The sequence below is a fragment of the Bubalus kerabau genome, chromosome 19, assembly GCF_029407905.1.
Source record: "Bubalus kerabau isolate K-KA32 ecotype Philippines breed swamp buffalo chromosome 19, PCC_UOA_SB_1v2, whole genome shotgun sequence".
NCBI classification, from domain to species: Eukaryota; Metazoa; Chordata; class Mammalia; order Artiodactyla; family Bovidae; genus Bubalus; species Bubalus kerabau.
The window spans coordinates 66,732,590-66,755,883 of record NC_073642.1 but is presented as its reverse complement, the minus strand read 5'-3'; the positions used below and the strand labels follow the sequence as shown (position 1 = coordinate 66,755,883).

At 41.4% G+C, this 23,294-nt stretch overlaps 1 long non-coding RNA gene across 1 annotated transcript; it reads right to left on the bottom strand.

Annotated features, from left to right (window-relative positions):
* Positions 1 to 7,165: 7,165 nt before the first annotated feature.
* On the bottom strand, positions 7,166 to 17,100 carry LOC129634001 (uncharacterized). The gene is made up of 4 exons (XR_008705353.1): positions 16,861 to 17,100; positions 12,129 to 12,241; positions 9,405 to 9,697; positions 7,166 to 8,053 (listed from the first exon to the last, which is right to left on the bottom strand). It is a non-coding gene; the product is annotated as an uncharacterized LOC129634001 (long non-coding RNA).
* Between the last annotated feature and the right edge of the window lie 6,194 nt (positions 17,101 to 23,294).

Below are 23,294 nucleotides of genomic sequence, written 5' to 3'. Positions count from 1 at the left end.
TCATTGATTTTCTCTACTGATTTCCTATTTTCAATTTTATCAATTTAATTTTTAGCATTTCTCTTTTTTCTGTTTACTTTGTATTTAATTTGCTCTTCTTTTTTCTAGTTTCCTAATGTAAAAACTGAGATGATAAACTTTACATTTTTCTCTTTGCATTTAATGCTAAAAGTCCTTCTAAGCACTCCTTTTGCTGAATCTCACAAATTTTGATAAATTGTACCTTCATTTTTCTTTAGTTCAAAATATTTAAAAATTTCTCTTGAGATTTTTTTTTGTCTTGTGTGTTTAGAAGTGTGTTGTATAGCCTCTAGGTATTTTGGAATTTTTCAGTGTCTTTCCGTTAATGATTTCTAGTTTAATTTAATTACAGTACAAGAGCAGACATTGTGTAATTTCTATTATTTTATATTTATTAAAGGGTGTTTTGTGGCCCAGAATATGGTTTATCTTGGTAAATATCCCCAGTAAGTTTAAAAAGACTATATTTTGCTTTTGTTGGATAAAGCAGTCTATAGATGTCCATTACGTCCCATTGATTGATGGTGGTGTTGAACTCAACTATACTCTTACTGATTTTCCCCTGGCTGGATCTATTCATTTCTGAAAAAAGGGTGTTGAAGTCTCCAGCTGTAATTGTGGATTAATCTATTTCTCCTTGCCATTCTAGCAGGTTTTGCCTCATGTAATCTGATGCTCTGTTGTTTAATGCATACTTATTAAGGATTATTATGTCTTTTGGAGAATTGACTCCTTCATTGTTATGTAATGCCCTTCTTTATCCCTGATAACTTTCCTTGCTTGGAAGTCTGCTCTGCCTGAAATGAATTAGTGTCTGCAATTAATTCGTTTGACTAGCTTTAGCATGGGTGTATTTTTCTCCATTCGTTCACTTTTAATCTATACACATCTTTATATTTGAAGTGGCTTTGTTATAGGCAACATATTGTTGGATCTTCTTTTTGATCTACTCTGAAAATCTGTCTTGTAATTGGTGCATTTAAACCACTGATTTCAAAATTATTATTGATGTGTATGATTAACATCTACCACATTTGTTACTTTTTCCTATTTCCTACTCATGTTCTTTATTCCTATTTTGGTCTTCTATTTTTGTTTTTTTGTTGTTGCTGTTTTTGCCTTTTGTGGTTTTAATTGAGAATTTTATAGGATTTAATTTTCTTTCCTTTTTAAAACATATCAGTTATACATTTTAAAAATGTTTTTTAGTGGTTGCCCTGGATTTTGCAATATGTTTACAACTGATCCAAGTTAGTCACTTAACCGTTTACTAAATAACAATATACCATTTCATATGCAGTATGAGTATCTTATAATAACAAAATCATCCCAGTTTCTCCCCTCTGTTTCTTATATTATCACTGTCATTTATTTCACTTTTGTGTTAGCATGAATAAGTACATATGTGTATGCATATATGGAGGAGGGCATGCAACCCATTTCAGTATTCTTGCCTGGAGAATCCCATGGACAGAGGAGCCTGGCGGGCTACAGTCCATAGGGTCACAAAGAGTCAGACATGACTGAATTGACTTAGTATACATACACATAAGTATATATGTATTATATATACATACATACCTGAGTGCCAAAGAATTGATGCTTTCAAATTGTGGTGCTGGAGAAGACCCTTGAGAGTCCGTTGGACTGCAGAGAGATCAAACCAGTCAATCCTAAAGGAAATTAACCCTGAATTTTCATTGGAAGGACTGATGCTGAAGCTGAAACTCCAATACTTTGGCCATCTGATGTGAAGAGCCGATTCATTGGAAAAGACCCTGATGCTGGAAAAGATTGAAGGCAGGAGGAGAAGGGGATGACAGAGGATGAGATGGATGGATGGCATCACTGACTCAGCGGACATGAGTTTGAGCAAGCTCTGGGAGTTGGTGAAGGACAGGGAAGGCTGGCATGCTGCAGTCCATGGGGTCGCAAAGTGTTAGATACACCTAGGCGACTGAACAACAAGCTGTAAGATCAGTTAAGAATAAGAAAAATAAAAGTTTTTATTTTATCTTCACTTATTCCTTTTTGATGTTTTTCCTTTCTTTATCTTTGTATAGATCTAAATTTCTGACCTATATTATTTTCCTCCTTTCTAAAAGCTCTTTTTAATATTTTTTTGCTAGGAAGGTCTACTAATAACACATTCCCTCTGGTTTTGTTTGACTGATGAAATCTTTATTTCTTTTTCACTTTTGAAGGATGATTTTGCAAAATGTCAACGGGCCTTTTTCTCTCAGTACTCATTTTTCACTCAATACTTCAATATTTTACTCTACTCTTTCTTGCTTGCGTGCTTTTTGAGAACAGTCAGTTGTAATTCTTATCTTTGGTCCTCTATAGGTGGGTATGTTTCCTCTTTGTCTTCTTTCATGATTAATATTTTTTTAATCTTTGGTTTTTCTGTACTTTGAAAATGATATGTCTAGGGGTCAATTTGGGGGCATTTATTCTGCTTGGTGTTCTCTGAGCCTCCTGGATTTGTGGTTTGGTGTCTGACATGAACTTGGGAAACCTCTCAGTTGTTGTTTCAGATATCTGTTCTGTTCCTTTCTCACTTCTCTTTCTGATATTCCCATTATGAGTATATTATACTTTTTTAGTTATCCCACAGTCCTTGGATTTTCTGTTTTTTCAGTCTTTCCCCACCCCATCTCCCGTGCCATGTGGCATGTGGGAATCTTAGTTCCCCGCCCAGGGATTGAAACTGCATGTCGGGGTCCAGCCCCGGTTGGATCCAGGGATTCCCTCGGGAGGACAGCGTTGGTGATTAAAAGGATAGATAAAAGGAGAAAGATCAGAGGCTCAATATAACTGGTTTACACGGAAAGCCAATAAAACCTGTGACACCAGGTTTGCACTGACCTCTCAAATAGTGGAAGGTGCCCCACCTTAGGCACCTTTTCGAGTGGGTCTTAGAAGCCCTGGCAAATAAGTGGTCTCAGAGGGCCCCCGCGCTCCAATTATTTGTCCTGAAGGAAGAACAGAGAAAAAAAGGAGAGAAAAGGAAGCAAGAACGACACGGGGAGACCAAGCCTGTTGAGCAAGGTCCACACTTTATTTTCCAAAGTAGTTTTTATGCCTTAAGTTGTGCATAGAGGATAATTTGGGGGGGTGGGGGTAGAGTCATGCAAGGTCAGCAGCAGTCCTTGATCCTTATCGAAGCCAGGCTTTCTTTATGCAAACTTATCATATGCAAAAGCTTTAGGTGATTTACATCATCTTCTGGCCAGGAGGCCTGTTGACATTTTATGACCCTTTCTTCTGAATAATAGTTAGTCAATCAGAAAACTTATTTTCTCTGCTGCTGCTGAGTCACTTCAGTCGTGTCCGACTCTGTGCGACCCCATAGACGGCAGCCCACCAGGCTCCCCTGTCCCTGGGATTGTCCAGGCTAGAACACTGGAGTGGGTTGCCATTTCCTTCTCCAATGCATGAAAGTGAAAAGTGAAAGTGAAGTTGCTCAGTCGCGTCCAACCCCCAGCGACCCCATGGACTGCAGCCTACCAGGCTCCTCCATCCATGGGATTTTCCAGGCAAGAGTACTGGAGTGGGGTGCCAGTCAGGCGCCACCCTCTGAAAGCATTAGATAAAGTTGCATTCCTATAGGGCAAAAGTGTGGTGGGTTATAACAAGAAACGAATTAACTCAAGGGTCCTAGGTTACAAACATTAAAGCTACTACTTACATTTTTATATACCAACTATATTAATCAATACACTCCCAGGGACACAGTAGGTAAGGGATATGGAAACTTGACAGCAAGCAGTAGCTCAACAAAGAAATCCTCTACTAGTTCTATTCTAACAATTTTAACTCTCTGAGAAGCTCTGCATTGTTAGAATATATTAAGCTTCCCGTGCCTCTCATGGTTGGGAGGCTGTGAACAATCACATGCGTACCTGCAGGAGTCCGAACAAACCTGTCAGGCAAGCTAGAAAGTCATCAGAGGGGTTTGAATTGAAACACTCCTATTATGCCCAGGAGACTTATTAACTAGAGCTCTAAGTTGATTTTCTTCAGAGAAAGGTAGTTGGGGATAGCCCCCCGTTAATCTCAGAGGAGTTGGTAAAACTCATAAAATAGTAAAACAGACAGATTCTGGTTTTTGGGTAGATGCTCAGGCAGATCCAGGGGGGCCCTCGAGCCCTGACTCGCCTTGCCCGTCAGGGCTCTCCTGCATGACCTTGTCATGGGTGGGACCTCCCATGCTGGCTCCCAACACCTGCAACCCTGCAGTGGAAGCACAGTTTAACTACTGGACTGCCAGAAGTCCCTGTCTTTTGCCTTTATTCTGTTTTTTAGTTTTGCATATCTCTGATGAAATACACTCAGTCTCAAAGATTCCTTCCTCAGCTGTGTCCAGTGTACTAATGAGCCCATCAAAGGCTCTCTTCATTTCTGTTACCATGTTTTTGTAAAAATCTCTAGTGTTTCCTTTCTTTCCCTTCATAATTTGTATCTCCAAGCTTACACTTTCCATCTGTCTTATATGTGTTTATTTTGTGCCTTAGAGCCCTTAGCATAATAATCATATTTATTTTAAATTCACAGACTGATAATTCCAACCTTCCTGCCATGTCTGGTTCTGATCTTGCTCTGTCTCTTCAAAGTGTTTTTTTTTTTAGAACCTTTTGGTGTTCCTTATAATTTTTCTTATAGCTGGATATGAGTTACCAGGTAAAAGTAACTGCTGTAAATAGGCCTTAGTGGTGGTGATGGGTGGAGTGAGGAGCATTCTGTATTTGTGTATGTCTCAGTCTTTCAGAGAGCCTATGTCCTGGACTGTGAACTTCAAGGGTGTTTTTCAGGTTTTTTCCCTACTCCTTTAGGTGGGAGAGAGTGGCTAGTGTGGGCTGGTGTGGGTGTTTTCTTCTCCCCCGTGGAGAGCTAGAGCTGACTGGAGTCAGGTGTTTCCTCTCCCTGAGGTGAGTCAGGCTCCAGTAGCCCCTCAGCAGACTCAGTTCAGTTCAGTTCAGTCACTCAGTCGTGTCTGACTCTTTGCGACCCCATGAACCGCAGCACGCTGGGCCTCCCTGTCCATCGCCAATTCCTGGAGCCTACTCAAACTCATGTCTATCATGTCAGCAATGCCATCCAACCATCTCATCCTCTGTCATCCCCTTCTCCTTCCGCCTTCAATCTTTCCCAACATCAGGGTCTTTTCAGATGAGTCAGTTCTTCGCATCAAATGGCCAAAGTATTGGAGTTTCAGCTTCAGCATCAGTCCTTCCAATGAATATTCAGGACTGATTTCCTTTAGGATGGACTGGTTGGATCTCCTTGCATTCCAAGGGACTCTCAAGAGTCTTCTCCAACACCACAGTTTGAAAGCATCAATTCTTTGGTGCTCAGCTTTCTTTATAGTCCAACTCTCACATCCATACATGACTACTGGAAAAACCATAGCTTTGACTAGACGGACCTTTGTTGGCAAAGTAATGTCTCTGCTGTTTAACAGACTAGACTCTGGTTAAACGATTTCTCACAAACAGGCCTTTTTAGGAAGAACAGAATGCTTGGTATATTTCAAAATGGTTGGATTTTTCTCTGATATTTACTGTGGAAATCTGGTTGAGCTCCTTTCTGGAGGTAAATCTCACAATGGTGGATCCTCCTCGAATTTTTGAATCTTGGAGTTGTCCACATTGAGCCTCCAGCAATTTGTCAACCACGGCTCTGATTATTCTATCCCAGCCTTGGTTCCCGTGTGTGTGTTAATCACTCAGTCACGTCCGATGTTTTGCGACCTCATGAACTGTAGCCCACCAGGCTCCTCTGTCCATGGAATTCTCCAGGCAAGAATCCTGGAGTGGGTAGCCATTCCCTTCTCCAGGGGATCTTCCTGACCCAGGGATTGAACCTGTGTCTCCTGCATTGCAGGCAGATTCTTTACTGAGTTCCCACAGCAGTTTCCAATCACAAGTCTGTCCTGGGAAACTGTGATTCCCGGTATTTGCTGACCATCTCTCCAGTGTTGGAGGAAATGCTTTGCTCTGTGAACTTACCTCACTGCACATCCAGAAAGAGCTGTTTATTTTCATTCTGTTCAGTTTAAAACATTTTTCTTTTTTTTTTTAGGATGAAGCAGTGACTTCTAACTTCTAACAGAATGCCTTGCATTCTGACCCAGAAAAGGTGAATCAATTATCTTTTAAAGAAATAGTAAAAGAGATAACAAGCACCTCTTAGGTTTATTCATATTTTTACTATTTTATCACTGTTCCTTCCTTTGTGTAGATCTGAGTTGCTGACTTGTATCATCTTCTTTCAGCTTAAAGAACTTCCTTTATTATTTCTTATAATTTAGACTTGCTGGTGGTGAATTTTCTCAGATTTTTAATTTGAAAATGTCTCTTTCACCTTGATTTTTGAAGGATATTTTCACTGATGTAGAATTCTATCTGGCTATCTTTTCATTACATTCTTTTGAAGAAATTTTCCATTGTCTTCTGGCTTCCATTAGTTCTGATACATTATTAGCAATAACAATTTTATCTTTGTTCCCCTGTATGCCTCCTTCCTTCCCTCTCTCTTTCTTTCTTCCCTTTTCTGCATCCTTTTAAGATTTCCCCTTTATTACTGGACTTTTAACTATTTGATGTGACATATGTCTTATGTGATTTGACTGTGTATGCATATTCTTGAGTTTCTTAGATTTGTAAGTTAATGCTGCTGCTGCTGCTGCTGCTAAGTCACGTCAGTCGTGTCCAACTCTGTGCGACTCCGTAGATGGCAGCCCACCAAGCTCCCCCGTCCCTGGGATTCTCCAGCCAAGAACACTGGAGTGGGTTGCCATTTCCTTCTACAATGCATGAAAATGAAAAGTCAAAGTGAAGTCACTCAGTTGTGTCTGACTCTTAGCAACCCCATGGACTGCAGCCCACCAGGCTCCTCCATCCATGGGATTTTCCAGGCAAGAGTACTGGAGTGGGGTGCCATTGCCTTCTCCGTGTAAGTTAATGGTTTACATATAATTCAGGAAAACTTTGCCCAGGTTTTCTGAATATTTTTTTTCCCCATCTCTTCTGTTTCTGGGTCTTTGAATACACATATATCAGACTGTTATATTTTCTCACGTCACAGAGAGTCCTTCATCTGTTTGTAGCCTTTCTTCTCCCTGTATGTCACTTAGTTTTTTTGCTATGTTCTTTCAAGTTGACTGATCAGTTCTTCAGTATTGAATTTGCTAATTCTTTCAGTAAATGTTTTTGTTGCATATATTTTTATCTCTGAAAGGTGCAATTAATTCATTTTAAGACCTACTATATCTTTCCTCATTGTGTTCATGTTTCCCTTTAACTCCTTTAGTACGTTAAGTCCCCTACATAGAAACCTTCAATTTACAAACTTTCAAAGATGTGAACGTGCATTCACATGTCCAATCGTGTAAGTTAGTTCACGTGTCTGGCATACATTGTCATGTACACGCATCCTCTACAAATGGTTGTGTACTTCACTGTACAGTACAGTATACTGTATGTCTTTATTTCAAGCCCAGAATGTCTGGAAGCAAGCAAAAACGAAGCAGTGCTACAGCTGGTACAGCTAAGAAGCCCCAGAAATTGGCGGTCCAGAGAAAGGACAAAGAGACAAGAGGAAGAGGTAATGGAAGAACCAAAGAGATTCACATTGCAGGAAATGGAAAAGGGATTTTCTTTATTTGAGGAAGCATGGTTAGCTTTTGCGGCACAGGACCCAAACATACAACAGTACGCAAAGGTTGCAGCAGCCATTCAGAATGCAATACAGTGCTCCCGTGTTATTTATGATGAGAAAAAAAGAGCTACTACCTGGACATCGCTGGATCGTTTTTTTTTTCAAGAGGGTAGATCGAATTGAATTCAGCAAAGAACCAAACCCTGTGCCAACGACGTCAGGTGTGAGTGAAATTGCAGCTTGCCCTCCATCTCCTGTTGCTGACGATCCTTCAGCTCCTTTGTCTCCCATTTCTTCTCCCTCCTCAGTCAGTAACTCTTCTTGTCTTTTCACCAGATGCCAGCCCCTGCATTCCAGTTGTTGTTCTGTACTTTTCAAGGTTAAAATGCTTTCTTTATTTTTAATGCTTGCTTTTTATGTATTATTTGTGTGAAAAGTATGATAAACCTATTACAGTACAGCACTATATAGCCAATTGTGTTAGCTGGATACCTAGGCTAACTTTGTTGGACTTATGAATGCACTCTTTGGAACAGAACTGGTTCATATGTAGGAGACTCGCTGTGTTTATAACTACTATTTTGTGAAGTGATTATCTGCTAATCCCATTATCTCTGTCATTTCTGGATCTGTCCACTTGGTTGATTTTTTTCCTGATTATTGCTTACTCTTTCCTCATTGTTAATAGGTTGACCAATTTTTGATTGGATGCTGAACCTTGCACATGCAACATTATTGTGTCTAGATTTTGTTTTTTTCCAAATAATGTAGCATTGTGTATATGCTCAGTTGTGTCCAGCTCTTTGGGACCCCATGGACTGTAGCCTGGCAGATTCTCTGTCCATGAAATTTTCCAGGCAAGAATACTCATGTGGGTTGCCATTTCCTACTCTAGGGGATCTTCCTGACCCAGGGATCAAACCTGTGTCTCTTGCATCTCTTGCATTGGCAGGCAGATTCTTTACCAACTGTGCCACCTGGGAAGCCTAAAATTTCCAAAGAATGGTGAAGTTTATTTTAGCAGGCAGCTAACAGGTCTGACGTCTTGAGATCGCACAGAGTCAGACACGACTGAAGCGACTTAGCAGCAGCAGCAGGGGGTTTCCCAGGTGGCGCTAGTGGTAAGCCAAAGCAGGAGACATAAGAGACACGAGTTTGATCCCCAGGTCAGGAAGATCCCCTGGAGGAGGAGGGCATGGCAGCCCTCTCCAGTATTCTTGCCTGGATAGTCCCCTGGCAGGCTACAGTCCATAGGGTCACACAGAGTTGGACATGACTGAAATGACTTAGCGTGCAAGAAGTTGCTTGAGGATCAGTTTGACTTTCTTTTTGAGGTTTGCTTTTCAGTTTTATGAAGGTATCATTTAAAGAAGCCTTTTTCTAGAGCTAAGTGAGCCTCACTACTTCGCCATGACCATTCTGAGACCTCCTGAATGTCCTGGGTGTTTCTTGAAGTCTGTCCACTCTGACTAAACTGAATGACAATTTATCCCAGTCCTTAATGTGCTCTGGGAATTGTTCAGCTTCCTCAGTTCTTTGTTACCTGGTGTCATGATGCTTCACACTACACATGTGTATCTTCCTATTCAATCAGTGTCTAAAGAGAATCCCTACCCAGGTTCTGGAACCACCCTTCTCTGCGTAGCCATCTCCTCTCTGGTGCCCTGGCCTACAAGGACCTTCTACCTCGCTTCCCTAAATTCCAAATTCTGTTTCCTTACCTCTGTGACACTTTCCTGCTGCACTTGGGCCATCCTCCCAGGGATATAGTCCAGAGAGTTCTTCTAGACAGAATGTCAGAACAACCGGGCTTATTTTGTGTCTTTCCCAGCTCTTGGAGAGTACCATTTTTGCTGTTTGTTTTCCTCCGTCTGAAAACAGTTGTTTATGTTTTATCCACTTTCCTAGTTATTTATGACAGGAAAGCAAGCTCAGTAGCAGTCATTCCGTTGGAGCCAGAAGCAGAACTCTACCGTATGCATTTCACAAGGTAAAGAGCGTTAAATTGATTTTACTGCGAGTATTTGAGAGGGAGATAAGGTTAGATGATACATTCCAAATGTAATCGAAACTTGACAAGATGTTGAAAAAACATTTTGCTTCCAACAAAACATAGACTGGGGCCCCAGGGCAGTAGGAACTTGGCATGCTCAGGGTAGCTGATGAGGGGGCAAGGGAGGGAGGAGTTAGTTCAAACAAATTGTTAATATCCAAAATACATATCAATAAACAGACAAAATAATCTAACAGAATAGGAGTCAGTGAACCTTTTCTGTGAAGAACCAGATAGTGAATATTTTCAGCTTTGCAGGACACATGCAACCTCTGTCACTTCTTTTTCTTTTATGACCTTTTTAAAATGTAGAAATCATTCTTGGCTCACAGGCAGTATAAAAAAGCCCATGGGCTGGATTTGGTCTTCAGGCTGTGGTTTGACAATCCTTGCAATAAAAAATAATACAATAAACAATTCACAGGAAAAAAAGAAAAGAAAATTACTCTTGCATGTATGCTTAGTCCTTCTAATAATCAGATAAATGTGATTTAAAACAAATGAGAATGTTTCACGCTAATCAGATGGGTAAAATTTTTTAAAAATGACAATAGCAAGAGTTAGGGAAGATAAGGAGAAATAGGAATTCTCACACACTGTTGGTAGGAGTGTAAATTAATTCAGCCACTTTGGAAAGCAATTTGTCAATATCCAAAGCAAAATTGGAATTGGAAATGCATGTTCGCAGAGACTCAGCAATTGCACCGCTAGACCTATTACCTAGAGAGACTCGTGCATAATTGCAGCATTGTTTGTAATAGGAAAATAAATTGGAGACAACCTAAGGAGACACACACACACTCACTCCCTCTCTCATAGCAACATGAGTACATCCCAAAACATAATGTTGAGTGAAAAAGCAAGCTTCCTGTGTAATGTCGTTTATGAAAATGTTTAAAAACACACTGCAAACAACACAATGAATTATTCATGAATATCTCTCTCTGTAGGTGTAAACATGGAGATGGTGGACTGAAAAAAGCACACACCAAATTCAGAAAGGCGAAATTCAGGTTACCTACAGGGAGAGGACGCCCGCGCAGGGGGAAGGGGCCAGCTCTCACTGATATTCCACTTCTCGTATAAATATGTCGAGCGATTATGATAAAATAGTAACACTTGTCAGCTCTAGATGGTGGCCGTCCCAGTTTTGTCACGTCATTCTCTTCCCTCTTGCTGTTGTTTAGTCACTCAGTCGTGTCCAATTCTGTGTGACCCCATGGACTGTAGCCTGCCAGGCTCCTCTGTTCATGGGATTCTCCAGGCAAGAATACTGGAGTGGGGTTGCCATTACCTTCTCTAGAGGATCTTCCCCACCCAGGGATTGAACCCGTGTCTCCTGCATTTGCAGGTGAGTCCTTTACCCACTGAGCAACCAGGGAAGTCCACCCCTCCTGTATAGCATCTTAATCTTCTATGAAAGAAAGGAACAGACAAACCTGTGTTAGCCATATAAAATGTGCCATGAGGGTCAAAAGACCGGTGAGACTAGGGTTAGGGTTAGTGAATTGCCTTGCTGCCTTCATGACCCTGGCTCTCTGCTCAGTTGGGATGTGCTGTTTCCCCTCTCTGTGCCTTAGTTTCCCCAGCTGGAAAGAGGGGTATACAGCTTTTCAAAACGTAGGTTGCTACTGAGTCCTGACCAGCATTTGTAAAGTGGAATAGACCAAAATAATCACAAAACGTTAAGTCCATCACATACAGGGCTGAAGGGGAAAATGCAGAGTCACTGTTTTGTAGGTTCAGAGATTCTATTTGGGATGATGAAAACTTTCTGGGGATGGATGGTGGTGGGGGCACAACACTGTAGGTGTCCTTAGTGCCAGTGGTCCCCGACCTCTTTGGCACCAGGGACCAGTATCATGCAAGGTAATTTTCCCATGGAAGATAATTTTTCCACGGACTGGGGTGGGAGATGGTTTCAAGATGTGCACTTTGATTACATTCCTTGTGACGCTTTGATTCTGTTCGTCTTACAGCAGCTCCACCTCAGCTCATCAGACAGTAGGTCCCAGAGGCTGGGGACCCTGCAAGTTCGTGCCATTGAGTTGTGTGCTGACAGAAATGGTTAAGGTGGTCAATTGTATGGTACGTATATTTCAGCACAGGTTTTAACAGAATTCATCTCATAAAGCAAAGGTAGACATGGCATTATGAGCTTTGAGTTTTTCATGTATTTAATCAGCTCAACCATGGTAGAAGGCACCCCTTTCAGAGACTCTCTGGCACTGGGGGCCGGGGAAGGTGAACACAGAACCTTGAATCTTTGCCCTGCTTCTTTGGGGGTTTTGGCTACTGCTTTTCTGGATGCACCTGCTGGTGTGTGCACCGCCTGCAGCCTCTCCTGCAGACGCCCGGCTCTGGGGCTAACACCACCATCGAACCCACTTACCTAGTTGGGATTTAAGTGTTCCTTCTCTTGAGGAAGAGCTGCATTCTGTTGAGAGCAGTGCCCATCATTTTTAATGCTTGTCATCATGATTATGGCCATTAGCCTGCCAAGCTCTAAGTTGAAAGATGGAAGGAGGAGAGAGACAGCAGAGAATTATGAGGCTTAAGTGGCATGGGCTGTGGGGCTGGCTGGGGCGCGGGCTCGAGGGCTGGGCGGAGGGGAGCAGAGATGCATTAATACAAATTAGCAGGAGCCTCACCGGGGGTAGGAACAGCAGAGGGCTCGCATCAGAGTGCCCACCCGGGGCCGCTCCGTCTCTACGCTCTGCTTTGTCAGGGCCCATCAAATAGAAAAATCAGCCTGGGGCTTTTAATGTGTGGTTTGGAGAATTAGTTTCAATTAGCAGAGAGACATTTTAAATCTCGAGAAATATTCAGCCTTCACGGACTCCATTTAGCACTTAAAACCCACTCTCGGCGTTAATAGAATCATAGGATGTAAAACTGGAAAGACCTTGGAAATTACCCTGGGCGGCCCTTTATCATGGGGTGGGGAGGGGCAGAGAGTTTTATTCCGTGCAGCAGAGCTGTTGAGAGGCAGAGCTGGGCTGAGAAGTCAGCCCCTGATCCTTGAGACTGGCTTTCTTTCCACTGATACCATCTGGACTCCCCCTTCTTTCTTGGGGTTGGGGGGCGCTTCCAGGATACTTCCTGCTGTGTGCATGGTTGCTTGTGTGCATGTTTGCCAGTGGTGTGGGCACAAAACAATTGGGAAATGATCCATCTGGAAGCCTCACTGCTTGACTCTACCTCTCAATCCAGGGCCTTTCTGTGGTGTCATAAATCTGTCCACATCTGGACAGGGCTGAGCTCCCTGGCAGGCACAAAGTTTCCTGAGAGCCGCAGTTCACACCCCAGCAGGCTTGAGGGTCCTTTGTCATCCGCTGCTCCGCACAGAGAGGAAACTGGCTCTCCATGTCTGTTCCTGGAGCTTTAAGGTCACTACGACACGACCTACCTTGCAGGGCATCTTTAAATGGGAAATTAGATGCGAGAGTCAGATGCAGAGTTGGTCCTTAGTAATTAATGGCCGCTTTTTATCTCCCTAGGCGAACTCCAGGAAGATAGCCTCATGACCAAGTGTGGTCTCAGCTTCATCGGATCCCATTTTGTGGCATCTGGAAGCCACACTCAAGCAGGAAAGCAGCCCCACCTTGTTTACCACCACTTACATCACTGCTCCCTTTTGCTAAAGGGCTCCATTTTTGCTTTTCTTTTGCTCTGCCTAGAGGCAGCTGTGCTTGTCTTTAATCAGTATAAGGTAATTGAGTGCCCTCACATCCATCAGCCAGGAGAAATGAGCCATTCGTTTCCTGGAGTTTTCAAAAGAGCTGCTTTTAGTTGTTATACTACAATCATATTGAGGCTTCTGGTTTAGAAAGAAGAATACAGCCCTGCCAAGTCTCCTGTTTACCAAAAGGGGCTTGGTAAAAATTAACTGCAGTGGCCAAAGTTAGCTTTTCTCTGTGACACAACTGATAAACTTAGGCGTAATTGTGAGAGCAAAGTGCAAACACGTTTACAACCAACAACATTTCAATCAGGAAATCGGTTTCACTGTAAGTTGATGGAATTTGGTTGTGCAATTTTCAGCCTGCGAATTATGCAGGTAACATAAAAAGCAGGAATTGAGGGGGCTGGGATCAAGATGGTGGAGTCGGAGGACCCTGAGCTCCTTTCCTCTCATGAGCCCATCGAAGTTACAATTGCATACAGAGCAGTTGCGCTGAGGACTACCCAAAGGCTAGCGGTGTGGCTCTTCTACAACCAAAGCTGTGAAGAAAGAACCACATGGAATCTGGTAGAAGGGGAGGAGAAGTGATCTAGTCAGGACTCACACTCCTACCAGGCCACCCAAAGGAGGAGGGGAAAATCACAAGCTTTCTGGAAATGGAGAGGTTTGAGCCACGGCCAACCACAGACACCTAGCCCTGGAGTCTAGCACTGGGAAGATGAGCCCTCTTAGCTGGTTTGAAAACCAGTGTGGCTTATCAGAGGGCTGTAGGAGACTGGGCTTCCACTCTTGAGTAATGCACGCACAGACTTGCTTGCTCCCAGTCACAGCTTGGAAGCAGCATGTGGAGAGAGGCCTGGTGCTCCGGTTGCCCTGCCAGGACGGCCCCAGTGTATCCTCTGCTTTGGTGCTGCTCTCTGCTAAGGTTGAGCTGTTTTGTCAGTTAGCATGCATCAGAAAACTAAGATCATGGCATCTGGTCCATCACTTCACAGAAAATACATGGGTAAAAAATGGAAACAGTAACAGACTTTATTTTCTTGGGCTCCAAAATCATGCAGACAGTGATTGCAGTCATGAAATTAAAAGACATTTGCTCCTTTGAAGAAAAGCAATGACCAAGCTAGACAGCACATGAAAAAATAGAAATATCACTTTGTTGACAAAGGTCCATATAGTCAAAGCTACATGGTTTTCCCAGTAGTCATGTATAGATGTGAGAGTTGGATCATAAAGAAGACTGAGCATCAAGGAATTGATGCTTCTGAATTGTGGTGCTGGAGAAGACTCTTGAGAGTTCTTTGGACTGCAAGGAGATCAAACAAGTCCATCCTAAAGGAAGTCAATCCTAAATATTCATTGGAAGGAGTAATGCTGAAGCTCCAATATTTTAGTCAGCTGATGTGAAGAGCTGACTCGTTAGATAAGACCCTGATGCTGGGAAAGACGGAGGGCAGGAGGAGAAGGGGATGACAGAGGATAAGATGGTTGGATGGCATCATCAACTCAATGGATGTGATGTGAGTTTGAGCAAACTCCATGAGATGGTGAAAGACAGGAAAGCCTGGTGTGCTGCAGTCCATGGAGTTGCAAAGAGTCAGACACAACTTAACGATTGAACAACAACAACAACGCATGCACTTGGAGGGCATGGAACCACCTTGACCCCAGCCTGCCTCTGGCCAGAACAGAGACCACCATTGCCTGCATGCAGGTGGGAAGAAGAAGAACCAGCTCAGTACCTTCCAACCCCTCTGGCCCTGATCCAGCCTCTGGCCAAGGTTTGCACGCCAGGGAAAAAAGTGGAACCAGCTCAGAAGTGCAGCCTAAGCCCTTGGGCCTGCCACGTCACATCCCCAGCCAAGGCAGAGGCTGGCATCACGTGCAGGAAAAGCCCAGCTCCTTCAGGGCTCCTGCTCCAGCTTCTTGGGCCCAGCCCCTCTGCTAATAGTCTTCGACTGCCACTGAGCCTGGAAGAAAACTTGGTTTGCATCTGGCTCTGACTCTAGTCCCTTCAGGTCCAGCCCTACCTCCCACTAAGGCAGTGGCAGCCAGCACGCTGCCGGGGAAGACAAGGCCCATGCCCACTTCAGGTCCAAGTCTCCCATCAAAGCCGCTGGGTGCATGCAGACTGCACAGGGATGCTTCCACACAGGGACACACCTTTAAGATCAGGATAAGTGACCTGATAGCACCTCACTTCATAGAGACAAACATGGAAAGTTAAATAAAATGAGAAAACAGAGGAATATGTTTCAAATGAAAGGGCAAAAGTCCTAAAAGATCTTATTTTTATTAATTTAGACTAATTATTAAAGAGGACAAAGCAATAGTAATATGAATGCTAACTGAACTGGGCAAGGGGAACAGATGAGACAGTGAGAACGTCAACAAAGAAACAGGAAATATTATAAAGTATCAGTCAAAGATGAAGGATACAAGAACAGAATGAAAAATATACTAGAAGGAGTTAAAAGCAGACTAGGTGGCACAGAAGAACACCATCTGGAAGATAGAATACTGGAAATCATCCAATCAGGACAGCAAAAAGAAAAAAATAAATAAAAATGAGGCTAGTTAAAGGACCTGGAACAATATCAAGCATACTAATATTCACATTATAGTAGTCCCAGGAGGACAAAAGAGACAGAAATGAGTAGAAAATGTAATTGATGAAATGAGGGCTGAAAATACCCTAACCTAAAGAAGAAAATAGATATCCAGGTGCAAGAAGCACAGAGTCTCAAAGGAGATGAAGTCAAAGAGACCATACCAAGACACATCATAATTAAAATGACAAAGTTAAAGGTAAAGAGAGAATTTCAAAGGCAGCAAGAGAAAAACAAAGAGTCCCATAGAAAGAAATCCCCATAAGGATATCAGCTGATTTTTTCAGCAGAAAATTTGTAGGCCAGAAGGGAGTGGCATGATATATTTAAAGTGCTCCAAGGGAAAAACCTACAGACTAGGATACTCTACCCAGCAAAGTTATCATTCAGAGTTGAGGAGAGCTGAACAGTTTTTCAGATAAGCAAAGACTAAAAGAGAATTCATCAACATTAAACCAAGTCTGAAAGAAATTAAAGGGTCTTCTTTAACTGAAAAAGAAAAGGTTGCAACAAGAGATGAGAAAATATAGGAAGGGAAAAATCCCACTGGTAAAGGCAAATATATATACAGCAAAAGCAGTGGATCAACCACTCAAATAAGCTAGTATGTTGGTTAAAAGACAAAAATTGTAAAAGCAATTATGGCTACAATAGGCAGTTGAGAGACAGGCATAAAGATATAAAATAAGACATCCAAAACACTAAACATGGAGGGGATAGCAAAAAATGTGTATCTTTTAGAACTTAAATGACTGTCAATTTAAGATAAGTATATATTGTTACAGATCAACACATGTGAACTCTATAGTAACAACAAATCCAAAACCTACAGCAGGTAGGGCTTCCCTGGTATCTCAGCTGGTAAGGAATCTGCCTGCAGTGCAGGAGACACTGGATTCAATCCCTGGGTTGGGAAGATCCCCTGGAGAAGGAAATGGCAAGCCACTCCAGTATTCTTGCCTGGAAAATCCCATGGACAGAGGAGCCTGGTGGGCTACAGCCCTTGGAATCACAAGGGCCAGACATGACTCAGCGATTCCACCACCACCACAACAGACACACAGTTGAGAGAAAGGAGTAAAAACTTAGCCCTAGAGGCAATCATGAAACCACAAGGAAAGAGATGAAAAGAATAAGAAAAGTATCGAGAACTACAAAAACAACCGGAAAACAAATAACAAAATGAAAGTAAGTACATACCTATCAGTAATCACTTTAAATGTCTATGGACTAAATGCTCCAATCAAAAGATGTAGGGTGACTGATTGGATTAAAAAAAAACAGGGCCCATCTATATTCTGCCTATAAGAGACTCACTTCAGAACTAAATACACACATGCAGAAATTGAAAAATGAAAATAGATTCCATGCAAATAGAAATGAAAAGAAAGCTGGATAGTGATACTCTTATCAAACAAAGTAGGCTTTAAAATAAAGTCTGTAATAAAGGGCAGATAAGGGCATTATGCAATGATAAAGGTGTCAATATAAGAAGATACAACATTCATAAACAAATATGCACCTGATACAGAGCACCTAAATATATAAAGGAAATGTTAACAGATGTAAAGGGAGAAACTGACCGTGATACAATAATATTAGGAGACATTAACACTTCATTTATATCAATGGACAGACCATCCAGACAGAAAATCAATAAGAAAACAGTGGCCATAAATAACACATTAGGGCCCGTTGGACTTAATAGACAGCTGCACCATTCACATTCTTTCCAAATACTTATGGAATATTCTCGGGGATAGGGAAAGTACTAGGCCACAAAACAAACCTCAGAAAACTTAAGAAGAAAAAAATGATATCAAGCACCTTTTCTGACCACAATGTTATGAAACTAGAAATCAATTGCAGGAAGAAAAATGGAAAAAGTATGAACACGTGGAGACTAAACAACATGCTATTTAAGACCAATAGGTCACTGGAGAAGTCAGAGAGGAATCAGAAAAAACCTTGAGGTGAACGAAAATAAAAACAACTTTTCACAATCTCTGGGATGCAGCAAAAGTGGTTCTAACAGGGAGGTTTGTAGTAATACAGTCCTACCTCAAGAAACAAGAAAAGTCTAAAATGGCTGACCTAATCTATCATCTAAAGGAATCAGAAAAAGGACAAAGCCCAAGGTCAGCAGAGGGAAGGAAATAATAAAGATTACAGTGGAAATAGATAAAATAGAGATAAAATAATAGAAAAGATTAATGACACCAAGACCTGTTTTTTTGACAAAGTAAAAATTAATGGATAAAGCTTTAACCAGGTTCATTAAGAGAACAAGAGAGAGGATCCAAATAAACAAAATTAGAGATCAAAGAGGAGAAGTTACAACTGATATCACAGAAATAAAATCATAAGAGAATACTAAAAACAGCTGTGTGCCAACAAATTGGACAACCTAAAAGAAATGAATAAATTCCTAGAAACAGACAATCTTCCAGGACTGAATCAAGAAGAAATATATAACCTGAACAGATTTGATTACTAGTTTGGAAATTGAATCAGTAATTTGAAAAACTCTGAACAAACTAAAGTCCAGGACTGCAAGGTTTCACAGGGGAATTCTACCAAGCATATAAGAAAATGTTAATACTAATCCTTCTCAAGCCATTCCAAAAAATTTGAAGAGAAGGAAACACTCTCAAATTCATTTAACAAGGCTAGCATTACCTGATACTGAAACCAAACAAATAAACTATCAAAGAAATAATTATAGGCCAATATCTCTGATGAATATAGTTACAAAAATTCTAAACAAAATATTAGCAAACTGAATTCAACATGCATATGAAGGATCAATCTAAAGGAAATAAACCCTGAATGCTCATTGGAAGGACTGATGCTGAAGTTGAAGCTCCAATACTTTGGCCACCTGATGCAAACAGCCGATTCATTGGAAAAGACCATGATGCTGGGAAAGATTGAAGGCAAAAGGAGAAGCGAGTGACAGAGGATGAGATGGTTGGATAACATCATTGATTCAATGGACATGAACTTGGGCAAACTCTGGAAGATAGTGAGGGACAAGGATGTCTGGTGTGCTGCAGTCAATGGGGTCTCAAAGAGTTGGACACAACTCTTAGTGACTAAACAACAACAATTACAAGAAGGATCATACACCATGATCAAGTGGGATTTATCCCAGGGATGCAAGGATGGATGAATATATGCAAGTCAACCAATGTGATATACCACATTAAAAAAATGAAGGATAAAAATGACAAGATTATCTCAATGGATGCAGAGGGGGTATTGACAAAACTCAGTATCCATTCATGATAAAGAAAAAAAAGCCTCTCAACCAACTTACTATAGATGGAACATATCTCAACATAATAAAGGCTATTTATGACAAACCTACAGCTAACATTATACTCAATGGTTTTAACTCCAAGATCAGAAGCAAGACAAAGATGCACACTCTTACCATTTCTATTTAACATAGTATTAGAGATCCTAGTCACAGACATCAGGAAAGACATAGAAGGCATCCAAATTGGAAGAGAAGTAGTAAAACTGCCACTATTTGAAGATGACATGATACTATATATCAGATCAGATCAGTCGCTCAGTCGTGTCCGACTCTTTGTGACCCCATGAATCGCAGCACGCCCGGCCTCCCTGTCCATCACCAACTCCCAGAGTTCACTCAGACTCATGTCCATCAAGTCAGTGATGCCATCCAGCCATCTCATCCTCTGTCATCCCCTTCTCCTCCTGCCCCCAATCCCTCCCAGCATCAGAGTCTTTTCCAATGAGTCAACTCTTCGCATAAGGTGGCCAAAGTACTGGAGTTTCAGCTTCAGCATCATTCCTTCCAAAGAAATCCCAGGGCTGATCTCCTTCAGAATGGACTGGTTGGATCTCCTTGCAGTCCAAGGGACTCTCAAGAGTCTTCTCCAACACCACAGTTCAAAAGCATCAATTCTTCGGCGCTCAGCCTTCTTCACAGTCCAACTCTCACATCCATACATGATCACAGGAAAAACCATAGCCTTGACTAGACGAACCTTTGTTGGCAAAGTAATGTCTCTGCTTTTGAATATGCTGTCTAGGTTGGTCATAACTTTCCTTCCAAGGAGTAAGCGTCTTTTAATTTCATGGATGCAGTCAACATCTGCAGTGATTTTGGAGCCCAGAAAAATAAAGTCTGACACTGTCTCCACCGTTTCCCCATCTATCTCCCATGAAGTGGTGGGACCAGATGCCATGATCTTCGTTTTCTGAATGTTGAGCTTTAAGCCAACTTTTTCACTCTCCACTTTCACTTTCATCAAGAGGCTTTTTAGTTCCTCTTCACTTTCTGCCATAAGGGTGGTGTCATCTGCATATCTGAGGTTATTGATATTTCTCCCAGCAATCTTGATTCCAGTTTGTGTTTCTTCCAGTCCAGCGTTTCTCATGATGTACTCTGCATATAAGTTAAATAAGCAGGGTGACAATATACAGCCTTGACGAACTCCTTTTCCTATTTGGAACCAGTCTGTTGTTCCATGTCTAGTTCTAACTGTTGCTTCCTGACCTGCATACAAATTTCTCAAGAGGCAGATCAGGTGGTCTGGTATTTCCATCTCTTTCAGAATTTTCCACAGTTTATTGTGATCCACATAGTCAAAGGCTTTGGCATAGTCAATAAAGCAGAAATAGATGTTTTTCTGGAACTCTCTTGCTTTTTCCATGATCCAGCGGATGTTGGCAATTTGATCTCTGGTTCCTCTGCCTTTTCTAAAACCAGCTTGAACATCAGGAAGTTCACGGTTCACATATTGCTGAAGCCCGGCTTGGAGAATTTTGAGCATTGCTTTACTAGCGTGTGAGATGAGTGCAATTGTGCGGTAGTTTGAGCATTCTTTGGCATTGCCTTTCTTTGGGGTTGGAATGAAAACTGACCTTTTCCAGTCCTGTGGCCACTGCTGAGTTTTCCAAATTTGCTGGCATATTGAGTGTAGCAGAGTGTAGCACTTTCACAGCATCATCTTTCAGGATTTGGAATAGCTCAACTGGAATTCCATCACCTCCACTAGCTTTGTTCATAGTGATGCTTTCTAAGGCCCACTTGACTTCACATTCCAGGATGTCTGGCTCTAGGTCAGTGATCACACCATTGTGATTATCTGGGTCGTGAAGATCTTTTTTTGTACAATTCTTCTGTGTATTCTTGCCATCTTTTCTGAATATCTTCTGCTTCTGATATGTCCATACCATTTCTGTCCTTTATCGAGCTCATCTTTGCATGAAATGTTCCTTTGGTATCTCTGATTTTTTTGAAGAGATCTGTAGTCTTTCCCATTCTGTTGTTTTCCTCTATTTCTTTGCATTGATCGCTGAAGAAGGCTTTCTTATCTCTTCTTGCTATTCTTTGGAACTCTGCATTCAGATGTTTATATCTTTCCTTTTCTCCTTTGCTTTTCTCTTCTCTTCTTTTCACAGCTATTTGTAAGGCCTCCCCAGACAGCCATTTTGCTTTTTTGCATTTCTTTTCTATGGGAATGGTCTTGATCCCTGTCTCCTGTACAATGTCACGAACCTCATTCCATAGTTCATCAGACACTCTATTTATCAGATCTAGGCCCTTAAATCTATTTCTCACTTCCACTGTATAATCATAAGGGATTTGATTTAGGTCATACCTGAATGGTCTAGTGGTTTTCTCTACTTTCTTCAATTTAAGTCTGAATTTGGCAGTAAGGAGTTCATGGTCTGAGCCACAGTCAGCTCCTGATCTTGTTTTTGCTTACTGTATAGAGCTTCTCCATCTTTAGGCAAAATGATAGGATACTGAAAGAGAAACTCCCCGGGTCAGTAGGTGCCCAAAATGCTACTGGAGATCAGTGGAGAAATAACTCCAGAAAGAATGAAGGGATGGAGCCAAAGCAAAAACAATACCCAGCTGTGGATGTGACTGGTGATAGAAGCAAGGTCCGATGCTGTAAAGAGCAATATTGCATAGGAACCTGGAATGTCAAGGCAAATTGGAAGTGGTCAAACAAGAGATGGCAAGAGTGAATGTCGACATTCTAGGAATCAGTGAACTGAAATGGACTGGAATGGGTGAATTTAACTCAGATAACCATTATATCTACTACTGTGGGCAGGAATCCCTCAGAAGAAATGGAGTGGCCATCATGGTCAACAAAAGAGTCCGAAATGCAGTACTTGGATGCAATCTCAAAAACAACAGAATGATCTCTGTTCGTTTCCAAGGCAAACCATTCAATATCACAGTAATCCAAGTCTATGCCCCAACCAGTAACACTGAAGAAGCTGAAGTTGAACAGTTATATGAAGACCTACAAGACCTTTTAGAACTAACAGCCAAAAAAGATGTCCTTTTCATTATAGGGGACTGGAATGCAAAAGTAGGAAGTCAAGAAACACCTGGAGTAACAGGCAAATTTGGCCTTGGAATACGGAATGAAGCAGGGCAAAGACTAATAGAGTTCTGTCAAGAAAATGCACTGGTCGTAACAAACACCCTCTTCCAACAACACAAGAGAACACTCTGTACATGGACATCACCAGATGGTCAACACCGAAATCAGATTGATACTATATATAGAGAACCCCAAAGTCACCACGAAAGAAACTGTTAGAACTAGTAAGTGAAATCAGCAAAATTGTAGGATACAAGGTTAATATACAGAAATCTGTTTGTTTTCTATATACTAACAATGAACTATCAAAAAGAGAAAATAAGAAAATAATTCCATTTATAATTGCATCAAGAAGAATAAAATACCTAGGGATAAATGTAACCAAAGAGATAAAAGACCTATACTCTGAAAACTGTAAAACATTAATGAAGGAAATTGAAGATGATACAAATAAATGGAAAGATATCCCATGTTTATGGAATGAAAGAATTAATATTATTGAAATGTCCAAAGCAATCTACAGATTTAATACAATCCCTATCAAAATACCCGTGACATTTCTTGAAAAACTAGAACAAATATTCCTAAAATTTGCAGGGAAACATGAAAGGCCCCAAAGAGCCAAAGCAATCTTGTGAAAATAGAACAAAGCCAGAGGTATCATGGTCCCTGACTTCAGACTATACTGCAAAGCTACAGTAATTATATATATATATATATATATATATATATATATATAGTATTAGCACAAAGAACTAGATGCATAGGTCAATGGAGCAGAATAGGGAACCCCTAAATAAACCAAGGCACATATAGTTAATTAATCTATATCAAAGGAGGCAGTAATATACAGTGGGGGAAAAGACAGCCTCTTCAATAAG